At 40.6% G+C, this 23,711-nt stretch overlaps 1 protein-coding gene across 1 annotated transcript in view; it reads right to left on the reverse strand.

Moving 5' to 3' along the window:
* The window catches only part of NUDT3 (nudix hydrolase 3), a 108,234-nt gene that overhangs the window by 53,501 nt on the left and 31,022 nt on the right, over positions 1-23,711 (reverse strand). The window lies entirely within an intron of this gene.

Here is a 23,711-nt window from a genome sequence, read left to right on the forward strand (position 1 = left end):
CCCAACCAAGAAATGAAACCCGGGTTTTCAACAATGGAAAAAGCACTCTATATGCTCCGTAAAAGCAGAATCCTAACCATTACTGGACTGCCAGGGAATTCCCTGGAAATAATTTTCTTAAAAAAAAAAAAACAAATTATCTATGGTGATAATCTACAACATGGAAAATCCTGATTGGCAAGCTATATATTTTAGATGAATTACTAATTTCCAGAAAACTGCAGGCAATAATGCACTTAACATAATATAATTTCCAACAACGTGATGCCCCTGGCATTTGACAGGCCCTCAGCTTCATTACTACCAGACAGCTCTGCTGGTCGCCCAGATGGCACAAGGGCTGCACCCTATCAAATCCGTGACATCCCCTGCAAACCGCTTCTACAATCAACCCCATTCTAACCATTCATGTGTCCCTTCATAAAAATAAGATCAACATAATAGTGAATGTATATCATGAGAAACACTGGGCTGAAGGAAGCACAGGCTGGAATCAAGATTGCTGGGAGAAATATCAATAACCTCAGATATGCAGATGACACCACCCTTATAGCATAAAGTGAAGAAGAACTAAAGAGCCTCTTGATGAAGGTGAAAGAGGAGAGTGAAAAGGTTGGCTTAAAACTCAACATTCAGAAAACTAGATCATGGCATCCAGTCCCAACACTTCATGGCAAATAAATAGGGAAACAGTGGCTGACTTCAATTTTTCTGGGCTCCAAAATCACTGCAGATGGTGATTGCAGCCATGAAATTAAAAGATGCTTGGTCCTTGGAAGGAAAGTTATGACCAACCTAGACAGCGTATTAAAGAGCAGAGACATTGCTTTGCCTACAAAGGTCCGTCTAGTCAAGGCTATGGTTTTTCCAGTGGTCATGTATGGATGTGAGAGTTGGACTGTGAAGAAAGCTGAGGGCTGAAGAATTGATGCTTTTTTAAGCTGTGGTGTTGGAGAAGACTCTTGAGAGTCCCTTGGACTGCAAGGAGATCCAACCAGTCCATCCTAAAGGAGAGATCAGTCCTGGGTGTTCTTTGGAAGGACTCATGCTGAAGCTGAAACTCCAATACTTTGGCCACATGATGCAAAGAGCTGACTCATTTGATGCAAAGAGCTGACTCATTTGAAAAGACCCTGATGATGGGAAAGATTGAAGGCAGGAGGAAAAGGGGACAACAGAGGATGAGATGGTTGGATGGCATCACTGACTCAATGGACACGGGTTTGGGTGAACTCCAGGAGTTGGTGATGGACAGGGAGGCCTAGCGTGCTGCAGTTCATGGGGTCACAAAGAGTCGGACATGACTGAACGACTGAACTGAACTGAATAGTGAATGTTATCTGCACTTGGATTCCAGATAAATTTACTGTGTTTTTACAGAATGTTTTAAAGAACAGCTACACAAATTATTGGACACAAGGACCCTATAAAATGTTTAAAAGATGAGTAAAGCTGAGTATGAGGTGAAATGACTTGTTCAAATTAAGTCAACAAATTACCACGAGGCCAAGCACTAGTAGCTTCAGTTCCTTGAGTTTTAGTCATTTACCCTTAAGCTCATTTTTTTTTCCTGCACAGCTCAAAATACTGCCAAAAAGGAACAACAAATAAACAGAAACAGTTTTCAAAATCCCTTCATTTTCTAGCTAACCAGGTTGTTTATTTAACAAAAGAGGAAATTCCCTGCCAAGTACAAGGACTGTGCTATGAACAGAGATTCTACAGTTTTTACTTTGGTAGGAACAAGGTATTTTAAGAACAGATATCACGCCTTAGTATGCATCCCAGGGATAGAGTATACTGCTAGAGTTCTAAGTGACTGAGTGGCCTGCCCTGCCTTTCCAAATGAATGTCCAAATGTTAACACACTGCACTGTAAATTACCTGGTTTTCAATGACTTTTTTTAATTTTGAAAAAGATGACTAAAGAAACCCAGTTAACTTGGCTGTATTTACAGGTTATATAAAGAAGACTTAAAGTTGCTGGATCACACTGTATGAACATAACCTACCAGAATGTTTGAGTTGTTCCTGTAAACCTTAACTCCTCCCCATAACTCTTAGAAATATTGAAAATCTGCAGGAAGTGAAGGGAGACTAACACTAGGGGGAATAAATAAAAACAACAGCAGGTAGTATTTATTCCGTGCCCATTTTGTGTTCAGTTCATTCAGTTCAGTTGCTCAGTCGTGTCCCACTCTTTGAGACCCCATGAATCGCAGCACGCCAGGCCTCCCTGTCCATCACCAACTCCCAGAGCTTACTCAAATTCACGTCCATCGAGTCCGTGATGCCATCCAGCCATCTCATCCTCTGTCGTCCCTGTCTCCTCCTGCTCCCAATCCCTCCCAGCATCAGTCTTTTCCAATGAGTCAACTCTTCGCATGAGGTGGCCAAAGTACTGGAGCTTCAGCTTTAGCATCATTCCTTCCAAAGAAATCCCAGGACTGATCTTCAGAATGGACTGGTTGGATCTCCTTGCAGTCCAAGGGACTCTCAAGAGTCTTCTCCAACACCACAGTTCAAAAGCAGCAATTCTTCGGCGCTCAGCCTTCTTCACGGTCCAACTCTCACATCCATACATGACCACTGGAAAAACCATAGCCTTGACTAGACGGACCTTAGTCGGCAAAGTATTGTCTCTGCTTTTGAATATGCTACCTAGGTTGCTCATAACTTTTCTTCCAAGGAGTAAGCGTCTTTTAATTTCATGGCTGCAGTCACCATCTGCAGTGATCTTGGAGCCCAAAAAAATAAAGCCTGACACTGTTTCCACTGTTTCCCCATCTATTTCCCATGAAGTGATGGGACCAGATGCCATGATCTTTGTTTTCTGAATGTTGAGCTTTAGGCCAACTTTTTCACTCTCCTCTTTCACTTTCATCAAGAGGCTTTTTAGTTCCTCTTTACTTTCTGCCGTAAGGGTGGTGTCATCTGCATATCTGAGGTTATTGATATTTCTCCCGGCAGTCTTGATTCCAGCTTGTGCTTCTTCCAGCCCAGCGTTTCTCATGATGTACTCTGCATAGAAGTTAAATAAGCAGGGTGACAATATACAGCCTGGACATACTCCTTTTCCTATTTGGAACCAGCCTGTTGTTCCCTGTCCAGTTCTAACTGTTGCTTCCTGACTTGCATATAGGTTTCTCCAGAGGCAGGTCAGGTGGTCTGGTATTCCCATCTCTTTCAGAATTTTCCACAGTTTATTGCGATCCACACAGTCAAAGGCTTTGGCATAGTCAATAAAGCAGAAATAGATGTTTTTCTGGAACTCTCTTGCTTTTTCGATGATCCAGCAGATGTTGGCAATTTGATCTCTGGTTCCTCTGCCTTTTCTAAAACCAGCTTGAACATCAGGAAGTTCACGGTTCACGTATTGCTGAAGTCTGGCTTGGAGAATTTTGAGCATTACTTTATTAGCATGTGAGATGAGTGCAATTGTGCGGTAGTTTGAGCATTCTTTGGCATTGCCTTTCTTTGGGATTGGAATGAAAACTGACCTTTTCCAGTCCTGCGGCCACTGCTGAGTTTTCCAAATTTGCTGGCATATGGAGTGCAGCACTTTCACAGCATCATCTTTCAGGATTTGAAATAGCTCAATAGGAATTTCATCACCTCCACTAGCTTTGTTCGGTGGGATGCTTTCTAAGGCCCACTTGACTTCACATTCCAGGATGTCTGGCTCTAGATGAGTGATCACACCATCGTGATTATCTGGGTCGTGAAGATCTTTTTTGTACAGTTCTTCTGTGTATTCCTGCCACCTCTTCTTAATATCTTCTGCTTCTGTTAGGCCCATACCATTTCTGTCCTTTATCGAGTCCATCTTTGCATGAAGTGTTCCCTTGGTATCTCTAATTTTCTGTTAGGTGCTGCCATTTTACATTCTACTTTTAATGTACTATCCCTAATTTTGAAACCATCATACAAGTCAGGCATTATGTAATTTTTACCATTACAGTGATGAGGAAACCAAGTTTTAGGTGATTTGGTAATGTGGTGAGGGGTACAGAAAGGGTGAGCACTGAGCCAGGATTCAAACCAGTATATATGCCTGACTCTGACCACCAGATGACTGAGTAGTCCTCCCAGAGATCACATGACCCACAAAGCCAAAAATATTTAGTATCTAGTCCTTTATGGAAAAAGTTTGCCAACCCTTGATCTAACAAAGGGCCCAAGCAGCCACAGCATCATGTTGGTAAGTACTATTACAACGGAAAGAAGATTCTGAGATGATCCTAGAATACTTCTCAAGAGGGAACATTCGAGCTGAACCTAGAGGAGAAATTTAGTGAGCCCAGAAAGGAGAGGTTTCCAGGCAATGGGCACTGCAATCACACAGCCACACATGCAGGAAACAGTATATTATAGCCAGAGAATGCTGAGAAATTCAGGCAGTTTAATATGGTGAAGGGTGTAAGACGGGAAGGAAGAAGAGGGCAACAGAGGAAGCTGATAAATTAACTGAGACTAGTATAAAAAGTTCATACAGGAAGCACATCAAAGAGTTACAGTAACTGAATGCAACTGGGAATCCTCCTTGGCTTTTGAGGAGGGAGACGGCAATCTCACTTGTGTTTCAGAAACTTGAATCTGGAAGCTGGTAGGAGAAACAGTCTGAGATATTACAGGAAAAGTTAAGCTTCCTACACTCTCTATATATTATGGGAACTTCTAAAAGCTCAACTTAAACATTGATTTGAAAGCATTCACCCGAGAAACAATGGCTGCCTCTGTACAGTACACTTGGCGACACTGAGGAGGAGGCGGCATTGCACATTAAAACCTTGTGTATAGCTTGAATATTTTAGAACAAGCATTTCAGATTTTTATAATTGGACAAGTAGAATGCCAAGCATTATTCCCAAGGAAATTTCTGACAGCCAAATGGAGTGAATGAAATATTTAGAATGCTTGAGTTTCTTGAGTTCATTAAAAATAAATAGAGCTACAGGAACAGCATTCCTGATATCCATAAACTACATTGTTTTCCCACACAGGCTCAGGACTATATGAACACAGTGTGAAAAAGCAGGTACTATGTCCCCAAAGTAGCATCAACATATTAATCAAATTTCCACCTAATATAAAAAGTTGAAGTTTAAAACACAGTTATATGCTGTCTACTTTTTAGAGGAGGACAGTAAGGAGACACGGATCACAGGTATGCCTTATACCAATTAGCCACACAACTGGGGGAAAAAAAGCTATACTTCATCTTTCTCAGTTTTAAAATGAGGTAGTCCAGTTAATTCCTAAACCACTTCCAGCATTAATATTCTATTATTCTAAATGTACACAGTTGTGTGTCTAAAATTATAGTTTTCAATTCCACTTTTCTTCAATGATACACACTGCACAAGCTAAAAAAAAAAAAAAGTACAAGAGGACAGACAGTTGAAAAGCAAGTCTTCTCTTTCATCTCCCACCTTCTCTCCCACCTCTGTCTCCTAATTGCTTCCTAATGAAACTTTCTTGAATATTTTCCTCCCTCTTTATTAACACCAATAGTAACTCATCACCACAGTTCCACCTTTTTTCACATAAACCATGGAGATCATTTCATCACTACCACGTGGTATTTTCAAAAACTTATTTTAGAAAATTCCAAACATACACAAAAGTAGAGAAAAAATACAATGAACCTCCAAGTATCCACTGTTTGCATGCTTAGTCACTCAATCATGTCCAACTCTTTGCAACCCCACGGATTGCAGTCCATCAGGCTACTCTGTCCATGGGACTTTCCAGACAAGAATAATGAAGTGGGTTTCCATTTCCTTCTCCAAGGGATCTTCCTGACTCAGAGACAGAATCTGCATCTCCTGCATTGGCAGGTGGATTCTTCACCCTGAGCCACAACCCGGGAAGCAATATAATACTGATGATAAAATTTACACAAACAAAAGCTTTTGGGGGGATCTTCAGTAATGTTTAAGAGTGTAAAAGGATTCAGAGATTTTAAAAAAAAAGCTTGAGAACTGATGGAAAGGCTAGGAGAGTTTCCAGGTCACGATGGTAAATAGCAAGTATGGAGGATGTAGGGCTTTAAAAAAATATACCACAACATCACTATTATACCCAGCAAAATTAATAATTTATTATAATCATCTAATGAACAGGCCATATTCAACTATTTCCAATTGCTTCAAAAATGCTATTTTACAACTGGCTTATTTAAATGAAGACCCAAACTAGGTTCATACACTGCATTTGTCTTCTAGGTCTTCACAGAACTGTTCAACTTCAGCTTCTTTAGCATTAGTGGTTGGGGCACAGACTTGGATGACCTGAGATGCTGAATAGTCTGCCTTGGAAACGAACAGAGATCATGCTGTCGTTTTTGAGATTGCACCCAAGTACTGCATTTTGGACCCTTTTGTTGACTATGAGGTCTAATCCATTTCTTCTAAGGAATTCTTGCCCACAGTAGTAAATATAACGGTCATCTGAGTTAAAGTCACCCATTCCGGGCCATTTAGTTCACTGATTCCTAAAATGCTGATGTTCACTCTTGCCATCTCCTGTTTGACCACTTCCAAATTTATCTCGATTCACGGGCCTAACATTGCAGGTTCCTATGCAATACTGTTCTTCACCAACATCAGACTTTACTTTCACCACCAGACACATCTACAACTGGGCGTTGTTTCCACTTTCACTCAGCCTCTTCATCTCTTCTGGAGGTATTGCTCTGCTCTTCTCCAGTAGCATATTGAGTGTCTACTGACCTGGGGAGTTTATCTTTCAGTGTCATATCCATTTGCCTTTTCATACGGTTCATGGGGTTCTTAAGGCAAGAATGCTGAAGTGGTTTGCCATTCCCTTCTCAGGTGGACCACGTTTTGTCAGAACTCTCTACCATAACTGGTCCATCTTGGGTGGCCCTACATGGCATGGCTCATAGTTTCATTGAGTCAGACAAGGATGTGATCTATGTGATCAATTTGGTTAATTTTCTGTGATTGTGGCTTTCATTCTGTCTGCCCTCTGATGGATGAGGATAAGAGGCTTGTGGAAGCCTCCTTGTGGGAAAGGCTGGCTGTGACTAAAACTGGATCTTGCTCTGCTCTGGTGGGCAAGGCCATGGTCAGTAAATCTTTAACCTAATTTTCTGCTGATGGGTGGGGGTGTGTTCCCTCCCTACAGCGGCCTTACATGTAAGATGGCAGAGTAGGACAGGGGCCATCTTCTCCTGCGAGAACACCAAGATCCACAACTAGCTGCTGAACAACCATCGACAGGAGAATGTTGGATCCCACCAAAAAAAGATACTCAGCATCCAAGGGCAAAGGAGAAGCCCCAACAAGATGGTAGGAGGGGCAAAATTGCATTTAGTACTTCATTATAAAAGTTTTTAAACATACAACTCAGTTCAAAGAATTATACGGTAACCACTTATGTGCCCACCACTAAGATTCTACCAGTAATTTTTACAAATTTTATCTCATATCTTTTTGACATAAATCTTTAATCTCAGTTTTCTAGCCTTTTGTCATTGTAAAGTATCTCAGGCTCGTGTTAAGTATTTCTTGTTCCAGATCTGAATTCAGCTATTTCTCTAAGAAGCCTTGGCTCCTTTTAGTGGGAAATAATATTTAGAGACCTCGATTTGAGTAATGGCTGCCACTGTGTTGTCACTGTTCCTTAGCATCACTGTCACTTTTTCAATAACAGACAGGAAATATGTATTATTAGAGAAAAAAAAATAATAATAATAATAATTGAAAAGAAAAATAAGTTACGGGTCATATGAATATTTCCATTTCATATTTAAAGCCTCAGTTCAGTTGCTCAGACATGTCTGACTCTTCACAACTCCATGGACTGCAGCACACCAGGCTTCCTTGTCCATCACCAACTGCTTACTCAAACTCAAGTCCATCAAGTTGGTGATGCCATCCAACCATCTCACCCTCTGTCATCCCTCTCTCCTCCTGCCTTCAATTTTTCCCAGCATCAGGGTCTTTTCCAATGAGTCAGTTCTTCGCATCAGGTGGCCAAAATATTGGAATTTCAACTTCAGCATCAGTCCTTCCAATGACTATTGAAGATTGATTTCCCTTAGGATGGACTGGTTGGATCTCCTTGCAGTCCAAGGGACTCTCAAGAGTCTTCTCCAACACCACAGTTCAAAAACATCAATTCTTTGACGCTCAGCTTTCTTTATAGTCCAACTCTCACATCCATACATGACTACTGGAAAAACCATAGCTTTGACAAGAGGGACCTTTGTTGGCAAAGTAATGTCTCTGCTTTTTAATATGCTGTCTAGGTTGGTCATAGCTTTTCTTCCAAGGTGCAAGCATCTTTTAATTTCATGGCTGCAGTCAACATCTGCAATGATTTTGGAGTCCAAAAAAATAAATTTTGAAGCCCCCCAAAATTAAAGCCTACTAAGCTTTTTAAAGGGCTTCCCAAGTGGTGCTAGTGGTAAAGAACTCACCTGCCAATGACCTAAGAGACATGGGTTTAATCTCTGGATCAGGAAGATCCCCTGGAGGAGGAAATGGCAACGCACTCCAGTATCTTTGTCTGGGAAATCCCACAGACAGAGGAGCCTGGTAGGCACCAGTTCATGGGGTCGCAAAGAGTCAGACATGACTGATTTTAACTTCTTGTATTTTATGCTGAAAATAATAAGATAATTATCTATTTGAGTTGTCCTATAATAGTTTCAAATTAACAGTACCATTAACCATAAAACAACTAAGTACAATTTAAGATTTCTCTGAAGTCACATGAAAGATTTATTTTTCTGTAAAATGATGCCACTAATTGATAAGACAGTCAAATTCGTTTATTTCTGTCATTTTGATTATTAACACTGTGTGTTTTGCTGTAAGACATGTAATTCATGCACACTGGAATGTATAGATCATCAGGGTACAGTGTGATGACTCTGATTCATACAAGACTTGAACCCACACACCTACTAAGATGCATGTTTCCATCTCCCCAGAAAGCTCCATGTGCCTCTTTCCTGTCTATATCCCTGACTCAAAGACAGTCACTGTTGTGAATTATACTATCACAGATAGCTTTGTTTGTTCTGGTCCTTCACGTAAATGATATCTCACAGGAGCCACTGGAGAATGTTACAGTATACAGATGTACCATAATTTATTTAACCAGCTCTCTTGATAGACATTTTGGGCATTTCCAGTTTCTGTTGTTAAAACAATGCTACAGGGCTTCCCTGGTGGGCTCAGTGGTAAAGTATTCACCTGCCAATGCAAGAGATGCAGGTCTTGGATCCTGATCTGGGACTATCCCACACGCTGCAGAGTAACTAAGCCCGTGCACCAGGACTACAGAGCCTGTGTTCTGGAGTCTGGAGCCGCAACTATGGAAGGCCATGCGCCCTGGAACCGGTGCTCCTCAACAGGAGAAGCCACCGCAGTGAGAAGCCCGTGCACCCCATAACCCCTACTTGCCACAACTAAAGAAGAGCCAGTGCAGCAACGAATACCCAGCACAGTCATAAACAAATAAAATTATTTTTAAAATGCTACAATGAACAGCCCTATACAGGAACCATTGTCCATATGTGAATACACAGGTAGAATTCATACATTCCTCTACTTTCATTCAATGAATATTCACTTAATACCTACTTGGTGCCAATCACTGAGGCACTGTGGGTAGAGCAATGAGCAAAACAAAGACCCTGCTTCTGTGGAACATACAATCTAATAGATTAATCTGGGGAGAACTGAAATGTCTTCTACTCCATGACTAAGGTGTAGCTTTCCACATACACAGTTCCTTCAAATCGTTCCTTTTATGACTTGAATTAGATAGCATAATTAAAAGGTCCTAGCCCAGTCCAAGACTGCAATGAAATTATCTCATGTTTTCTTCTAGCAATTTATGGTCTTTTAAATGTGTATACTTCCTATCTATAATGGAAATTATCCTGATAGTGAAGAATCCAATTTTATATTTTTCTAGATGACTGGTTGTTCCTACATTCTGTTCTGTTGACTTGTCTATCTACTCATGATCTAGTTCAATGGTTTTATATATATATATATATATATTTTTTTTTTTTTTAATTTGGCTGCACCAGGTCTAAGTTGGGGCACATAAGATCTTCAATCTTCACTATAGCATGTGGGATCTTATACTTTCAGCATATAGGATCCATTTCCCTGACCTGCAATGCAGGAGAGACCTGGGTTTGATCCCTGGGTTGGGAAGATCCTCTGCAAAAGGGCATAGCAACCTACTCTGGTATTCTGGCCTGGAGAATTCCATGGACAGAGGAACCTGGCAGGCTACAGTCCATGGGGTCACAAAGAGTCAGACATGACTGAGCAACTTTCACTTTCCCTGACGTGGGTCCCCCTGTGCTGGGAGCTCGGAGTCTTAGCCATACACCATCAGGGAAGTCCTAGCATTATATTTAACTATTATAACTTTGCAATTTGGTTAAATGGACTAGACATCACCACTCTCAAACTTCACTTTTTTTTTTTTCAGAATTTTACTGGCTATTCCTCTATGTTTCCTTATCCATTTGAACTTTAGAAATTGCTCTTGTGGTTTAAAGAAAACTGCTAGTAATTTCTAAAAAAAATCAAGTCCAATTTATAGATTAACTCACCAAGAATTTACATCTTATGGTATTGAACCTTCCTACTTAAGAATATTTATTCAAATCCTCTCAATAACACTTTTATTTTCTTTGCACAGATCCTGCCCATTTCTCAAGGTTATTCTTTCCTGTTATTGATATAACTCTATCCTATTGCTTAGGCTTCCTAAGTGGCTCAGTTCAGTTCAGTCACTCAGTCGTGTCCGACTCTTTGTGACCCCATGAATGGCAGCACACCAGGGCTCCCTGTCCATCACCAACTCCTGGAGTTCACTCAGACTCACGTCCATCGAGTCAGCGATGCCATCCAGCCATCTCATCCTCTGTCATCCCCTTCTCCTCCTGCCCCCAATCCCTCCCAGCATCAGAGTCTTTTCCAATGAGTCAGCTCTTCGCATGAAGTGGCCAAAGTACTAGAGTTTCAACTTCAGCATCATTCCTTCCAAAGAAATCCCAGGCCTGACCTCCTTCAGAATGGACTGGTTGGATCTCCTTGCAGTCCAAGGGACTCTCAAGGGTCTTCTCCAACACCACAGTTCAAAAGCATCAATTCTTTGGCGTGATGCAGGAGATGTAGGTTCAATCCCTAGGTCAAGAAGATTCTCTGGAGAAGGGAATGGCAATCCACTCCAGTATTCTTGCCTGGAGAATCCCATGGACAGAGGAGCCTGGCAGGCTACAGCCCATGGCGTCACAAAAGAGTCGGACATGACTGAGTGAGCATGCATATTTATTGCTTACTATTTTAAAAAAAGTCAAACTTTTACCGGTTGGTTACTACTAAAATAATATTAATTCCATACATAAACACAATTATAGGACTAACAAGAAATTTTTAAAAACAAGAAAGAAATTTTTACTTTACACTAATTATTGTAAACCATGATGGTTCATTCAATTGCCATATCTTGCCCAGCTAAACTATATTGCCCAGATAGAGACATGAACAGATGGACAGGAAAGACACGCCTTACAGCGGGTCCAGAGGAGCAATAAGCAGGGGCAGGCAGGTCACAACAACTGTTCTTTTGCAATTATGACTAAATATGTGTGAATTCTAACTTATCATTCTTACAAAAATGAGAACAAAAAAAACAGGCCAGATATACACGGTGCACCATGAACAAAACAAACATTTAACTATACAAAACTCAAGATGGAAAGATAATTTTTAAAAAGAAAACAGTTTTACATAATTTCACATACTATATTTCACCAAGTTTTATGTTCTTGACTGAACTAAATTTAACTGTTAAACTTTCATTCTACTACAGCTTACACTTTATTTACTCTATTTAGGAAGATCCGGGAGTTATCACTAGAAATCACAGAGGAAAACAAGGCAGCAACTTCATTGAGACAGAACTCTCAGCTAAGAGTCCTTTACCTGAAGACAATCCAATGCTTTAAAACTCAGAATAAACAGAAGTAAATGTGGAGAGAAGGGGTTCACTACAGACCCAAGATGTTTTAATTACTCCAAATCTATAGAAAATGAGTATAAATAAATCTTACATAATCAAACATCTACTCTAAGAGTCATAAGAAACTGATAACACAGGTTGTCTTATGAGGAAAGAAACTGAGTACCTGGGGGATAAGTATAGAAGGATGAGTTTCACTGTATCCCACTTATGCCTTCTGAATTTTGAACCATGTAAATATACTACCTTATTCAAAATAAATTTAACTTAAGAGCTCCTTAAACATTATAAAATGACCAAATGAAGAACAACTCTGAATCTTCTACAAACCACATTTAAAGGCATTGTCATTATACACTCAAATTTCCTACATATGATAATTGGCTCTATAAATGCATCTTAAAATGTAATGTCAGGAAAAATCTATTTCTGTATGAACTTATATGTATTCTTTTATCAGTCATTAAAAAGCCATTATTCCTACCACCTTCTCTCTTTTTTTTTAAGCTAGCCCATAAAAGAGCTGGATTTAGCAGCCAACTGCCCATTCTTGGAACATCTCTTCCAGAGATCTTTTTTTTTTTACTTACTACACTACTGATTTATTATAAAAGGATATAACTCAGGGACAACCAGATGAAAGAGACAGCATACGGTAAGCTATGGGAAAAGGGCACAAGCTTCCACATCAGTCTGGAAGTTTTCTGAACCCTCTCTTTTGGGGTGTTTATGGAGGCTGCACTACATAGACATGATGGGGTAAATCACTGGCTGTCGGTGACTGAACTCACTCTCCAGCATCTCTCCTCCCCAAAGATGAGGTCAGAGATTTTTCTTAATTTTTAACTGACGTGTTTTACATATTTTTTAATTTAAAAAAATTACTTTTTTGGTCACATTCAGGATCTCAGTTCTCCAACCAGGGACTGAACCCATGCCCCCTGCAGTAGAAGCTCAAGTCTTAACTGCTGGACCACCAGGGAAGTCTCTGTTCCATATATTTTTAAGGAAAGTTCTCTTAAATCTAAAGAATTCTCTTAAACCCAAAGCAAATCAAAATTATAAATTAATCTTGACATTCCTTTATTCAACCATCAAAAAAGGCCAAGTCAAAAATTACTCTGCCCAGCTTTGGAAAATCATCATTTCTAAACAACTAATCTGGCCACATTTCTACAGTGCCTCTAAAACTTTTACTTTAACAATCTGATCCTAAATGTGTCTCTCAGACTTCAAAGCATCTGAAGAATGAAATGGCCTCCGAACACCCACCCAATGAAGTATGTAGAAAACAAAGTCTTTTTATTCATGAAATCATAATGGATTATCATTCATTTGCTATTTAAAACAGACAACTCTAAAAGTAAATTTTTTAAGAGAAAACTTAAAAAAATTACTACAGTCTTAAAACTAGTGTTTAAAAAACTGAAGTACATGTAACAAAATTAACCGTTTTAAAGTGAACAATTAGGTGGCATTTAGTATATTTACAATGTCGTGAAACCATGACCTCTAGCTCCAAAACATTCTTGTCACCCCAAAATAAAACCTCATAAGTATTAACAGCATAAACATTAACATCACCAACTCAATGGACATGAGTGTGAGCAAGTTCCAGGAGTTGGTGATGGACAGGGAAGCCTGGCGTGCTGCAGTCCATAGGGCCACAAAGAGTCAGACATAACTGAGTGACTGAACTGAACTGAAGCATTAACAAATTACTCTTCACTCCAGACCCCAGACCTCCAGCTTCTGTTAACCATCAATCTGCTTTCTGCATCTATGGATTTGCCTATTTTGCATATTTCATATAAATGGCATCATACAATATGTGATCAGAGGTCTGGCTTCATTTACTTAGTGTGATTCTGAGGTTCATCCTCAACGTAGCAAGTATCAGTACTTCACTCCTTTCCGTAGTTACTAACAGTCCATTGTATGCATACACTACTACTGAATTATCCATTCACTGATGGACGTTTGGTTGTTTCTACCTTTGGCTATCGTGAATAGTGCTGAACATCTGTGTAGAAATATTTGAGAACCTGTTTTCAGTATTTTGGGTATATACTAGCAGTGGAATTGCAGGGTCAAACATAATTTTGTTTAGCTTTCAAGAACCACCAAACTGTTTCCATAGTGACTGAACTATTTTACATTTCCATCAACAATATACAGGTATCCAATTTATCCACATCCTCATTAACATTTGCTATTTTCCATTTTTTAAAGTGGGATGAGGTGGCAAACTAGTTTTAAGAAGGTCTTGAAGAGTTGACTCATTGGAAAAGACTCTGATGCTGGGAGGGATTGGGGGCAGGAGAAGGGGACGACAGAGGATGAGATGGCTGGATGGCATCACCGACTCGATGGACGTGAGTCTGAGTGAATTCCGGGAGTTGGTGATGGACAGGGAGGCCTGGCGTGCTGCGGTTCATGGGGTCGCAGAGAGTTGGACACAACTGAGCGACTGAACTGAACTGAACTATTACCTAACTTCTGAAGGAAGGCAGAACACCTGGCCAGTAAGAGTGGGAAGCGGTAAACTCACTCCCACCACCGCCCCCCAAGAAAACCCTCAACCAACCACACTCTTTCCCCCAGGAAATAAGTAAAAAAGGATTGGGTGTCAGGACAATGACAAGACAAGGCACAGACTGGGAGATAACATCTGCAAAAGACTTATTTGATAAAGAACCTATGCAAATTATACAAAGAACTCTTAAAATAAGGAAAAGAGCAACCTAATTAAAAAATGTGTAAAAGACCTGAACAGTCATCTCACCAAAGATACACAGATAAGAAATAAAACATATGAAAAATGCTCAACCTCATCTGTCATTAGGAAACTGCAAATTAAAAAAAAAAAAAAAAATTAGATACCATGACCCACCTATTAGAAGAGCCAAAATCCAGAATAGTGAAAACACCAAAGGCTGGTGAGAATGGCGAGCAAAAAACCGGAATTCTCATTCAATGCTGGTGGGAATGCAAACTGTGCAGCCACTCTGGAGACAGTTTGGTGGTTTCTTTAAAAACTTAGCATACTCTTACCAAAGGATTCACCAGTCATGCTCCTTTGTGTCTTCCCAAAGGGGCTGAAAACTTGTGAACACAAGGTTGTAAGTACGTGGGGGCAGAGGGTGTATCCGTACGCTGTACTTTCCATTTGACTTTGCTGTGAACCTAAACCTGCTTTAAAAAATAAAGTCTATTAGAAAAAGTATGAGAGACTTCCCTGGCAGCCCAGTGGTCAACACTCCACGCCTCCACTGCAGGGGCACAGGTCTGACCCCTGGTCAGGGAGCTAAGAGGCAACACACTGCACAGTGCGTCGGTGCTGCCCTGACAGTACCTCCCCCCACAAAAAAAAATCAGTGTTAAAATATTTTTCAAGGTAGTAGATACATTTTAAAATGCTATTGCTGGATTCCTTTAAAGTACCAGTTAAAGCTCAACCTGAACTCACAGAACTATTAGTAACAGTCGTAACAAATATTTCTATTGTAATTTAGAATGTCTCAAGTGCTATGCATGCAAATATAATCCAACGTACATCTCACAATGACCCAAGGAATGAGATGATGTTAGTGGACATATTTCTATTTTACACTTGAACAAACTGTGGTAATTCTGACATGAACTACAGATGTGACTCTAAAACCATGTTCTTTCCTCCACACCCAACTCCGTCTGACTGCCATAGCGCTATCCACCATTAGCGCACATTCATGAAAGTTCGGCAAGTCTGCAGCTGAATAAAGGGCAAACTACACTTGCTGCAGTTTCAGTTCTAGAGCAAGTGGTTTAAGTGTGCAAAACAAGCTCAATATATACAGGAACAATCACAACACTCAAAATCAGCAAAAATATCATCTTCCTCTCCACTCTTTTGGGTAACTGAAAGCCAACAGATGTTGATAACCGGTTTATGGTCTGTGAGCCTGCATTATATAGCAGCAGGTGTGCCAAAGTTCATTCGATGCCAAGGCAGCCTGGCCCAGGAGTCCGCCAGATCCACACACTTACCTCAAGAAGGGGAAGGGGTTACCTGGGCCCCTTTGCAAGCTAACAAATACTGGCATTTAGTCACTTCCACTAGAGGAAGGTAGCTATGCAAGATATCTTTGCAAAAGTGACAAACAGACAAAGGGAAATAAAAAGACAAAGGGCAGACATAACTCCTCATTCACTCGCAGCACTGATAAAGAACCAAAGTTTTATCCTAGCCCATTAAAAGGAGGGACAGAGGGAAGCAGGCTAGTCACATAAGGGTAAGCAGCAAACTCAGCAGTTGTGGGAGATTAGAGTCTTGGCAGTGAGAAGTGGGCCCAAAATAGATGCATTAAACACGACAAGGTGAGCGTTCTGACCAGCACATATTTTTAGTAATTGCACATTTATAACTTTCACGTGTCCAGTTCAAAATTAGTCTAGCTATCAGTCTCTTGAAAGGCCAGTAAAATGATCCCTATCCCACAATCACCCTCACAAATAAATAAAAAATAATGCAGTCAAAGGCCAGCACCAATTCTGCGCTGCACTGGATGGAACCCTACAACCCATCTTGATAGTTACAGCTGTCACACTCCCCTTCACTCACCCTACACCCACGCCTCCGGGCAAAAGGAACTTGCTTCACACTCTCTGCTTGATTTGTGCGTGGGGGTAAGGGGGTGGCAGTCCAGAGAAAGCAGGAAGGGAAATGTGGCAGAGATTCCTGACTGTCTCCCAATATCTCTTTCCAGCTTCATCCTTGGGAAGCTACACAAGGATCCATTTGCTAACTAACCAGATGGAGTCAAGTTCTCAAGAAAGACTAAACTTCACCACACCTTGTTTCAGCTCACAAATGTCTCTGGTGGTATTTTCTACTGCTGTCAAATTACTATATTACCAAGGCTGATTTTATCTATCTCTGTTGGACATCAATTAACAAGTTTAGATGACTGAAAAGACTCAGAAAACATGTAAAAATTCAGAAAACAAGACTGGCATAGGAAACTGTAATAGCTCTTAAGTTGTCTTAATTGTCAGTCATTGCAAATATAACTGAATTTAAATGAACTAAGGTTTTGCTCAAAATTCTCCAAGCCAGGCTTCAGTAATACGTGAACCATGAACTTCCTGATGTTCAAGCTGGTTTGAGAAAAGGCAGAGGAACCAGAGATCAAATTGCCAACATCCGCTGGATCATCGAAAAAACAAGAGAGTTCCAGAAAAACATCTATTTCTGCTTTATTGACTATGCCAAAGCCTTTGACTGTGTGGATCACAATAAACTGTGGAAAATTCTGAAAGAGATGGGAATACCAGACCACCTGACCTGCCTCTTGAGAAACCTGTATGCAGGTGAGGAAGCAACAGTTAGAACTGGACATGGAACAACAGACTGGTTCCAAATAGGAAAAGGAGTACGTCAAGGCTGTATATTGTCACCCTGCTTATTTAACTTCTATGCAGAGTACATCATGAGAAACGCTGGGCTGGAAGAAGCACAAGCTGGAATCAAGAATGCCGGGAGAAATATCAATAACCTCAGATATGCAGATGATACCACCCTTATGGCAGAAAGTGAAGAGGAACTAAAAAGCCTCTTGATGAAAGTGAAAGAAGAGAGTGAAAAAGTTGGCTTAAAGCTCAACATTCAGAAAACGAAGATCATGGTATTTGGTGCCATCACTTCATGGGAAATAGATGGGCAAACAGTGGAAACAGCGTCAGACTTTATTTTTGGGGGTTCCAAAATCACTGCAGATGGCGACTGCAGCCATGAAATTAAAAGACACTTACTCCTTGGAAGGAAAGTTATGACCAACCTAGATAGAGTATTCAAATCAAAAGCAGAGATATTACTTTGCCAACAAAGGTCCGTCTAGTCAAGGCTATGGTTTTTCCAGTGGTCATGTATGGGTGTGAGAGTTGGACTGTTAAGAAAGCTGAGCGCCAAAGAATTGATGCTTTTGAACTGTGGTGTTGGAGAAGACTCTTGAGAGTCCCTTGGACTGCAAGGAGATCCAACCAGTCCATCCTAAAGGAGATCAGTCCTGGGTGTTCTTTGGAAGGAATGATGCTAAAGCTGAAACTCCAGTACTCTGGCCACCTCATGCAAAGAGCTGACTCATTGGAAAAGACTCTGATGCTGGGAGGGATTGGGGGCAGGAGGAGAAGGGGATGACAGAGGATGAGATGGCTGGATGGCATCACCGACTCGCTGGACGTGAGTTTGAGTGAACTCCAGGAGTTGGTGATGGACAGGGAGGCCTGGCGTGCTGCAATTCATGGGGTCGCAAAAAGTCGGACACGACTAAGTGACTGAACTGAACTGAAGGTTTTGCTCTCACCCAGAAGCTCAGGCCTTGTTCTCCAGCACTGAAAAAAACTCATGCATAATTTTCAATATTTCCAACAAAAGTTTAACCTGTTCTTTCCCTTCTGTAGCAGCTTTTAAAAACATAAGTACTCATATTTTAAAATATGTATTTTTACTAATAATAATATCAAAATTGCTGAGTGTATAAATCTAATTAACAAAAAATCAATATGTAAGTCTAACCCATTGTTTGAGATCCTATCCATCAACACAAATGCCTACCATGTCACACCCTGTAATAGATCACTAGCTGAATACAGGATAGAGAAGGAATACCAGTATAAAAATATAAGTTTACAAGGAACATAGGCATATCTCTGCAGATTTATTTCAAAATTATTTCTACCTGGACTTCCCTGGTGGTCCAGTGGTTAGGAATCCACCTGCCAATGTAGGGGACACGGGTTTGATCTCTGGTCCAGGAAGATGCCACATGACACAGGGCAACTAAGCCCATGTGCCACAACCACTGAGCCTGCGCTCTAGAGTCCATGCTCCACAACAAGAGATGCCCGGGCACCACAAGCAGAGAGCAGCCCCCGCTCACTGCAGCGAGAGAAAACCCACACAAAGCAGCGAGGACTCAGAGCAGTCACAAATAAATAAGTTTAAAAAATTATTTCTATCAGATTTGCACACTGCATTCAGCTGATGAAAATCTGTATGTAACATGTTGTCCCCACACTTCAAAAGCTCATATTCAAATTAATATTGAAGGTGTAAACACTCTTAAGTATTCAGTAAGCCACTTTGTTTTTACAAAACCTCTATCTTTTAATGGGTGATACCTCAAGAGTTTTGAAAACAAAACTGTTGTATTTGCTTTCATTATATTTTAAATATTCACAAGTAAACTACCATGACTGCCTCCAAAAAAAGCTAATAGCAAAAAGAAAAATATGATGAATGATAATAAAAAATGATAAATCAAGTTCCATCTTAACTTTTTATTAGTGGGAATGAAAGGTTACTCATATCTTCAATGTTATATACTGAAAGACACTTGCAGAAAGTATCCTGAAATCTACTGACTTTCATCACTTAGAAATAAAATTACTCTAAAATAATGAAATAAACCAGTAGTTTTTAAAAATTTTCCCAAACATCATGCCATATAAGCAAGTTTTGTGTTATTTCGTAAAACATAATGCATAGTTACATCTCATTGTGCATTTTAATATGCACTGGTATCAAACTATTTATTTGTTGACAAATCATGGTTTTCTTAGGCAATTACTTAAAACTATGTGAATTATCTGGTAAATGAAAGAAAGGTGGAAATATATACTGACATTCACTGAGTCATTAAAAAACTCTCTCTTGAGAATGGGTGTGTCAGACTCCTGTCCAGGCACTGGGCCACACCGTGAGTGAGAGAGAGGAGATAGCTGCTCTCAGGCCCTGTGTTAAGGGCGGGAGCCGTGTGAAGGGGAGCATGGTAACATTAGACAGCAAGAGGTGCTAGGAAGAAGAGGACAGAGCGTGGTGTGACAGCATGCGACTCGCAGAGCTGCGTTAAAGGGAGCCAGGGAAGACCTCTCTGAGAAAAACCAATGAACTGATCTAAAGTGATTCATCTTTTTTACTTAAAATATTTACCACATGCCACCTCAGAATGGTGGAGAAGGCAATGGCACCCCACTCCAGTACTCTTGCCTGGAAAATCTCATGGACGGAGGAGCCTGGTGGGCTGCAGTCCGTGGAGTCACTAAAAGCGGACATGACTGAGCGACTTCACTTTCACTTTTCACTTTCCTCATTGGAGAAGGAAATGGCAACCCACTCCAGTGTTCTTGCCTGGAGAATCCCAGGGACGGGGGAGCCTGGTGGGCTGCTGTCTCTGGGGTCGCACAGAGTCGGACACGAATGAAGCGACTTAGCTTAGCAGCAGACCTCAGAATGGTAAAGAGATTATTTTAATTTCTAAAGACGATTACAGCTAGCCATGAATTGGGCAGAGGCCCAGAGGGTCTTCTCGGGGAAGTGTAAGCAGCATCAAGCAGCTAGCTGGTAGAGGATCCAAAGATAGGAGACTAATCCTGACTTATTCCTGGAAGGACTAACTCACACGCCTGTGCTAAGATACATAATACTCATAATCTCAGAGGCAAATCCAAGATTTCCTAGAGGCAGTTTACTGTAAGTCTTTTACCTGCAAGATTAAAAAGAAAAGGAATAATGATTGAATAAGGCCCCAAAACAATACTTAGAAAGAATTATATATTTCTTCTAGTTTATTTTAAAGAATTGGTGACTCCTCCAAGAACATGGCATGTGTTACTCAAAGTCCAAAGAAAATGTTTCTCGCTGCCTATGCCTGTCCATTAGGACAGACTTTGCTGCCTTCTTGGTACCATTGTACAAGACATCTTCAGGACATTCTTTGAACCCAAACATGACTATACCCTTTGCTCTGAAGAAGGGATAAGAGAGCACATTTCAAATTCAGCTTAGTTCTTTGGCCTCAGGGTGAGAAGCCATGCTGTCATTTAACCTGCAGAAAGCCACAAACTCTGCGGAGCTGGCAGGAGAGCAAAACTGGTAGCCTTCCTTCTTCCCATGTGGTCTTCACACTGTGGAACCACCAACCATTCTTCCAGTTCAGGATCCTTCAGGCATCCTAGGTTCAAGTCAGAAACCCAGAAGTCACCAGAGCCAACTTCTCCGTCTCCGTCACCGCTCACATCTGACCTGTCACTAGGTCTGGGGTCTTCCTCTCTACATCTCTGAACTCTGTCCACCTTTCTCAGCTCCTCTAAGTTGACTCCAGGCCTTTACTTGGACAGTACTATAGTAACTGCCTAACTCATCTCCCAACACGTGTACTCTTCCTGTCCAATCTGCTCCCTCTTCTGCAGTCCAAATCATCTTTTAAAACAAAATCTAGTCAAGGTTCCCACCTACCCCTGCTCTTATTAAACCCCTTCAAATGCCTTCCATTACTTTTAAAATTACAGCTATAATCAGAAAGGTGAAACTATAGATGAAACAGGATTAACCAAGTACTGATGAAAGGTAGGTAAGTACACCGAGTGTCTCTCTTCTGTGTATATTTGAAATTTTCCACAATAAAGTTAAAAAATAATTAACAACCTAAAAAATAAAAAAAAGAAAAAGAAACAAAGACAGACCATGGCTGACAAAGATTCCATGGTCTGGCCCCCCGATCTCACTTCACCCTTGTGCTCTGCACCTCTGAAGCACTGGCTTAATTTTGTTCTTCAACTGCTCCATGGGCCCTCTCACTACAGAGTGCTCTCACATGCTTCTCCCTCAATCTGGAATGCCCTCATCAACTCCAACTCGAAGATAAGGGTAACCTTCCTAAGTCATCCCTGCCCACCATTCCCGTATCAAGGCCTTTTGTCAAATGGTGCCCGCTAACTGATGGCCTTTTCCTAGACAATGACACCACGTCTGCGGTCAAACATTTCTGAACGTGACTGACTATGTATTTCATTAGAGTGGAGTCCATATTTCTGCTTATCAAGTAGACACTAAGCATTCTGTACAGCACCTGGCAGGGAGCCAGCATTTTAAAAGTGGTTGTTGAATGATTACTATCTAAGACTACCAGGGGAATTGTTTTCAAATTCTTATAATAAAACACATAATAAATTTAAAAGAAAATTGTTTGTTATTTTAGTCTCAATTTCCTGCAAGTTGCTACACAGAAATCATTCTTCTTTATTCCCTTTTAGAGAGTCTTTCCTTTGAGACAGTGGAGTACTCAACATTCCTGTGATGGAAGCATCATGATTACCAACCAAAAATAACAGCATAAATCCACACCCTGGTCCTGTCTCATTCTTCTTCAATGGCTGCTTCTCCTCTTCCCTCCCGCAAATCAGCATCAAAGGACTGTAAGACACTTGGGGATAAAGTCCCTGCCAAATCCCAGGAACTTCCTTTCAATTCCCGCTCCAGATGGCAGGCAAGTGGATTTCTATCAGGGATGCCTCAGCAGAGGCCCCAGGACTTTGCTCCATTCTGCTTCCCTTGTGATCACCACAAGCAGTCCTTCTGCAATGTATTCCAGACATCATCACAGGGCCATTCACTTTGTATCATGCGGTAAATTGACATTAAAAGAGCTTATCTTTTTATTTTATCAAAACTTCTCGGTGACAGGCATAAAGCAGAAGCTGGAAATTAAATCTGATTTAAATGACACTGTTTATCATTCAGTGTAACAATTCATGTAACTAGAAAGTGACATCCGAACATTCATTCAGTATTTCTTAGAACATCATTAAGACCTTAAGAAACAAATGGCCAGCAAGGAGACTAAATTTATCAAAATATCTTCTAAACAAAAAAGCACATGAAGCACTTGGCATGGGCTTCATGAATTATTCAGACATCATTAATCCAAGTTTATAACTGAGGAGCCAAGTAAAAGTTAACTTTTATTCTATGCCCTGCTAAGTAAATCAACAGTAGAGTTAAAACAAAGCAAAACAAAAACAGTGAACACCCTCAAGCACTTGTTCATAGGAAAATAATCTGTGTTAACTACAGTTCACTCTTGTCAGGTAAAGCCAAACAGGGAGGACCCCCCCCACCCTGCCAGGAAATACTCTAATGCTGTATAAATATGTACCTGTGAATCAAGAAAGCCCCATGATATGTTATTCCAACTGATAACTGGCATCATTACTGGCAGACAAGCCTGAATTGCGGAGAAGGCAATGGCACCCCACTCCAGTACTCTTGCCTGGAAAGTCCCATGGACAGAGGAGCCTGGTAGGCTACAGTCCATGGGGTCGCACAGAGTCGGACACGACTGAAGCAACTTAGCAGCAAGCCTGAATTAAGAAGGTTCTTCTTAAGGAAAAAAAAAAAAGAGGTCCTAATATACTTTTAAAATCCTATTTTTAAACATAAAATTGGCCACTAACACCAGAGCAGGAAAGTAAACAAATTTTAAAATTCCTTTTAAGGAATTTCTTTGCAGTAACTATTCTTCATAATTACTAAAATCATAAGAATAAGACTATCTACTCAAAAGCTGAATAAGGCACTGAAATTGCCAAGTTCAACTAAAGAAAAGATTTAACAGGAATTATTTTTTAATCTAGTAAAGCAAGTTCTTAAGACTACTTTATCATTTGCTAATTATAAAACCAGGGCTAGAGGGGAGACTTTCTGAACACTAGATCATTCTCTACCTGCGGGAAAGGCTGCAATTCAATTTTCGACAGCTGAAGCCCATCTTTAAGGAAAGACTTGATAGCCTATTACAGTGTTTATTTGCCAACTGTCACTGGTGTCAGATGTTTGCCCTTGTATTTAACTAATTCCCCGGCTA

Source organism: Capricornis sumatraensis, chromosome 22 (assembly GCF_032405125.1).
Source record: "Capricornis sumatraensis isolate serow.1 chromosome 22, serow.2, whole genome shotgun sequence".
In the NCBI taxonomy this organism is placed as follows: domain Eukaryota; kingdom Metazoa; phylum Chordata; class Mammalia; order Artiodactyla; family Bovidae; genus Capricornis; species Capricornis sumatraensis.